Source organism: Vidua macroura, chromosome 1 (genome assembly GCF_024509145.1).
Source record: "Vidua macroura isolate BioBank_ID:100142 chromosome 1, ASM2450914v1, whole genome shotgun sequence".
In the NCBI taxonomy this organism is placed as follows: domain Eukaryota; kingdom Metazoa; phylum Chordata; class Aves; order Passeriformes; family Viduidae; genus Vidua; species Vidua macroura.
In genome coordinates, this window is record NC_071571.1 from 140732484 (window position 1) to 140738483 (window position 6000).

Sequence of the window (6000 nt, forward strand, 5' to 3'; positions counted from 1 at the left end):
GTGGGCATAGACAGTCTTGAGGTGTTTCCACCAAGATAAAATACAAAGTTACGGCAAAAGGGGAAATGGGGTGGGAGGTCTACCGGATAGAAAAGGTGCCTAAGAGCTCAGTACTTGACTACAATTGCTTCCTCTATAAAGTCTGGCATGAAATCCAGCACTTTGCTCCTGAATATACCTGTTTTTCAAACTGTTAATACCTTGGCCTGGGATCTAAAGCCCTGGGGAACCTGTAGGGCCAGCTTAGAGCTTTGGGTTGTTGGAATAAGAGGCAAGGTGAATCATCACCAGATACTTTAATTCAGAATTCAGGAGCAGAGGAGAAAGAGATTTGTTTGCAGGTCCCTTTTCCAACATGTTACCAGCTCTAGGAGGTGAGAGAAGGGCAGGAATAGTTTTCTTCTACCTTCATTCCTTGGCTACAATCACCATGGACCTAGAATGAGCTGCAGGACAGAAAATATGAGGACTTGTACAGATTAATCTGAGATACACCTGACCTACCCACAGCAGTGACAGCTGTTCCTGGGCCAAGTCCAAGATCTATCCACCGACCTAAAATAAAAATCAATAAAATAAATGAATTAAAATAAAAATAATGACATTTTCAAACAACTAGTCTGAGTCTTAGCTGGAGCAAATATTCTTAGAAAAAGACAGAGTTACCTCAGAGAGAAATTTAATGGTGAACAAGAAGCCAAATTGTTCTTTTACTTACACAAATGCAACTTTTTTGAGGTCTAGTTGCCAGTGAGGAATTTCACTAATGGAAGTAAGAGCAGAATTTCCCCTCAGCACTAAGTAGAGCTGACCTTTGAAACAAATGGAATTAGGAATTCCTTGGCCTTATGTCATTTGGTATTTCTACTAAGGATCCTGCTGCTAGGGTGAATTGCTGCTGGGATATGTTGCTGCTGCTCTTAAGGGACAAATAGCCTTTGTGGCCATGGCAGGCTTAGAAAGTGTGAAGATTTCAAGATAAAAATCCAGCACTTGTAGAATCTCATTATTTTGGAATTCTTGACTTACAGCTTGTGAATGGTTTAGGGTCAGCAGTGCTGGGCAGGGTATATGAGGTACAATGTCACATAAAGCTCCTGAGAGGAAAAGCTTCTACCTTATAATCAAGTTACAGGCTGGCTGAAAGGATAGCAGGAGAAGAGCTCCATTCATTGTGAGTTTCCCGTAAGTCTTTGCGAAGAGGAGACCCCCGAAGGGGAGAAGCCGCTGCCGGTGCCCGGGCGGCGCTGCCGGCAGATGGAGCCGCAGCGCCGGGAGCCGCCCGTGGGGACAGCTCTGCCAGCATCACCGCGGAGCGCCTGCCAGGCTCATCCTGAGCGAACAAAGCTCCCAGGACTGCAATTAGGACTACTCACTGTAACTTAGGTGATTCATCTGAAAGAACCAGGCTTGCTTTTTCATCTTTTTATTATAAGGAGACATAGCAACAACTTAGCATTGTACATGACTTCATACTTCTGTTATGGTTGTATTACAAACTTCATATTTATCAAGAACAATCCCAGGACACAAATACAATGCAAAGTCCCTTTTTGTGATGGTAAGAAGTAGCTGCAGACAGTATTCTTCACTCTTCTCCCTGCAGGACACAACTGGATTTATTGCCTTCTACAAATCATTTGTGGTTGAAATCCATGTAGCTCCACTAGGTTTGAGAAATAGAAACTAGCCTTCAAGCCTTAAGGAGGTTTTGGAGAGTTTTCTTTTTCCTAAGGAGTTATAAAAGTTAAACAGGTCAACTAATATAAAATGACAACTGAACGAGCTCATACCATGGAGTCACTGTCATTGCATTGTTTGGGGCTGATTCTTTTTAGATAGTCAAGTTCTGGGCAGGCCATGAAGACATCACCAAACTGAGTTGGCTCAAAGGTGGCAGATGAACTTTAATATAGATAAATCTGGGGCAATGCATCTAGGAAAAAATTATCCACATTAGACCTGGAACTGAGAGTTATTAGGAAAAAGACCTCTGAGCCATTACTGATGGTTCTCTGAAATCATAAGCTCAGTATGCAATGGCAAACAAACTCCAATAAAATGTTGGAACTCATAAGAAAGTTGTTAGGAATGGGAGAGAGGGTGTAATGTTACTGCTACATAAAAACCAACCAACCAAAACTCCAAAAAGCCCTGTGGTGCATTCTTGTAAAGGGCAGCAAAAATAGCTGAGGTGTTGAAGCTGCTGCCTTATGAAGACTGAAAACACTGGGACTACACTCAGGAGTGAAGGAGACAGTGGAGTGAGGTAATGATGATTTACCAAATGATGAACATGTTCGTTAAACCAAACATGTAACTTTTGTTTACAAGGACCCTGTATGGGATCTAGGGGACATTTGAGGCAACTACCAAAAGATAGGTTTAAAAGAAATAAAAGAAAATATTTGCTGACACAGTGAGTAGTGAATCTCTGGAGCTTGCCAGCACAGGAGCTTGTGGAGGCAGTGTTAGCATGTTTAAAAAGGGATTAGACAAATAAATGTGTCTTTCTGCTAAAAGGATAAGGCAGGAGCATAGCCTCTACTATGCCTAATACAACAGTTACGAATGCTGCTTATTAGGGAAAAGGACAGAACCAGCCTCACATGGTCTTCCCAAACAACATTTCTTTTTGCCACTATTGGAAACAGAGCAGTGGGTGAGGAGCTCATTATGTGATCAACAGGCTGTGTCTTATATGCAACTTGAGACTTCTTCCCCTTGGCAAGGTTCCCCTGTGAGATACAGCCTCCCCTGCACTCGGTCCTTGCTCCATCACCAAAATGCGGAGGTCATTGGCCAGCTGATAGTTGAAAATCAAGGCAGGTAAATTAAAGTTTCTTGGAAAAGGTGGAACTTGCATATCCTAACATAAACAGTCCTGCTTGCTTTGGTACAAATGAATAACAGTGTTCGCTCCTGGTCCTTCACAAGGCAATGGGAGAACAAGAGGTAAAATCAGGTCATGCTCTTATACACAGTTTTGGGAGCAGTAAATAGTAAAATAAAGATGTCCAAGTCAGCTGAGGAGGTTCTACCTTACTTTACTGCTCCTCAGACTCTCTCCAAAAACATTTTGCAACAGTGACAAGCTCAAAGCTATTTGTCAAAACTAATTATATGTATGAAGTAACTGAAAAAAAAGATTAATGAAATTTCCATGTTATCTCCTAGATACTTCCTGGCCTGTTTTTTCTCCCCAGTTCATTACTTTCTTCTATGATTCTGCAAGGGCTGGGCTGTCTTTACACACATGCTCATGCTTGCAAACACATGAACTCACACTTCCTCATCCCACTTGGTTCAGCCATCCCCTCTCCTCCATCTCTGTTATTTTCTTTTAATAAAGTCTCAGTCTCCTCTGTGTAGTGTTTTTGGGTCCCACATGCCTTGCTGATGTTTCATCCCCGCCTCTTCTCACAGTCCTTGTGTCATGTTTTAATCTGCCCTGTTTTCAGGCTTTAACTAACTCATCACTTGTGTTAAGACACAAGACAGGGATGTCATGCTCCAAATGACTTGAGCAGGGCTGTGGGACTTCAGGTAATCAAGGAGTTACACTCTGCTGCTGGACATGCCACAGTTCTGTGTGTTGGGTGAGGGGCCTCAGAGGTGGTCAGGTACCTGCCTTTCCCTTGTTAACATCCAGCTGCTTGGCAATATGGATTCAGGATTATTTTCTCACTATAGGCAAAGCAGTTTTTCCCAGTTACTCTTTCTGAAAGGATTGAATGACTTTTGATGAAACCTTTCCCAGATAGTTCAGCAGAAAATAAGCAAGCAGCATGGAGAATTGATTTAAAATCTGGGAAATCATAAGCAATTCAAAAAGCCTTTCAAAGGAAAGTATTATGTTTCTTTAATGATAGGCAATGCTTCCTACTCTGGCCATAGCATCTTTAAAGCCTTCACACCAAGAAGCCCTCTTGACACTGAAGAAACATTGTCTTTTTTTGACAAAATTCCAGCTATATGATCATCACTGGAAAATGCTTGTATTTTTATGACCAAATTTTCTCAATTACAATCTAAATGCCATTTTTCTGAAGTGAGACTGAGGTTTGCTTTTCAGACTGAGGGAAGTATTTGCCACTTTAAAGTACCCCTTTTCCCTGAGCATATGTGCCACCTTCCTGGGGATCTGAAGCTGAGGAGCTCTTCTGCTGCTGTGGAGCAGCTGTCTTGGCTTGTTCAGCTGTGCCAGCTCACATCAGCTGAGCATCCAACCTGGTCTTTAATAAGGTTCCTTTTGAACTTTTATGCTTTGTTTTTCTTTACCTAGCAATCACCAGGATGGTGAGGAAAACTGACAATAAGACCAATGTCTCTCTGAGAGAGATATGAGCATATAGGGGCAGGTGGAGAGGACAAACTTCAGAGGTTCACAATAACAAATATCCGTTAAAGGGTAGCAAGTAACCACAGGATGCCATATATCTCTGGGTTATAACTCAGCAGAGACTTCCTGGATTGTCTTTCAACAGGAGGCGAGGCAGACCTGGAAAGCTTTCTATTTTCCAGCCTGCTGGCTTTAGCAATAATGTCATGTAAGTCCAAAGGGAGACAAGTGACCTTCTAACTCATGCTATTGTGCTGGTAACACACATAAACAAAGCCTGTAGCTAGAGGGGGAAGAATTTCACCAAAAACAAGATCTAAGAGGAAGTCCTTTCCTTTGCACCTTTTCATATAACCCTCCTGTGATGAAAGCTCTCCTGAGTGACTGGTCTTTTTATTGTCCATTCACCTAAGGGGTTTAAACTCACCTCTCCCACTGCCAAAGAGATCCTTAGACACCACACTCTCATCAAGCATATGCACATGTGCTGAGTTTGTATCACAGTGAATAAAGGGGTGTTGTGTTCACATGGTGACAGCCATCAGTAAACTTCAGGTGATAATCATGTTCCCATCATATCCTTGTCATCCATTACCAAAGAGCTATAGAATATCCCTGACAGGCTACAGGTTAAAATCTTAATAGCTGTAGAAGATGGTCAAATCCTTGGACTCTTATGTCATTACTAGTACCCATAGCCACTATCAGCCTGGATGGATTTTCCACTCTTCTGACAGCCCACAGTGTGCTGGCATCTGTCCCCAAATATAGTCTCAGGTGAGTCTGCTTCCAATGGCAATTTTGGACATCCCCACTCTGGTTGTTGCTGCCAGCCCAGGGATGCTACTGCATGTCCCATCCTGGGCTGCTGGCCCCATGGAGGGTACCTGTCCTGAAGAGAGCTGGCAGCTCTCTCTCTCTCAAGACAAGGGCAGGGTGTACTGAGCAGCACATCCAGCAGAAAGGAAAAAAAGGATTTAAAATATTTCCTTTCTTTAACATTTGAAAAAATCTAGACTGTTCCAGTTACTAGTGTGTCCCTTGTGGCTCACTCTACAGCTCAATCCAGCACTCCCCTTTGATGTTCTGCCCACAGTTTAATAAACCTCACCAAAGAATAGAAAAACAGCTCTCTCTGTGAAAACCACAAGCAAATAAGCTGGAAATGTGAACTGAAGCTGCACCATGTTTTTTTGCAGGAGCAGATTCTTTTATATTCAGTAGCCTAAAACCATATGGTAGAATTCAACCAAACAAAATGATGGTCAACATTGCTAGAATTTGTCTAGGTAAAAATTTATAGCAATTTTGGTAAATTAATAAATTTTGCTACGTGCAGAAAGGGGAAAAGGACTTTCTTTAGAGATAAGTGTCTTAGTTTTTTTCTCCTCTTCAGACTTCTGGTTTCATCTTGTTCAATATCAAAGAAACCAGGCAAAAATATGAAAAATAAAACTTCTGGCATATAATAAGTTGTGGGAAGAGCATAACTCAGGTCTGAGAATTTTAATTGGAAAATAATAATTTCTTTAAGATCAAACCCCTAATGCTCCATAAGTTTAAAAAGGGTCTAATTCTGTCTAATCTATCCTGAACAGTGTGGGATTTTTCCCTCTCACTGTATTCATTTCTGTTTGTGTCATTCCTGGAAAGGGACC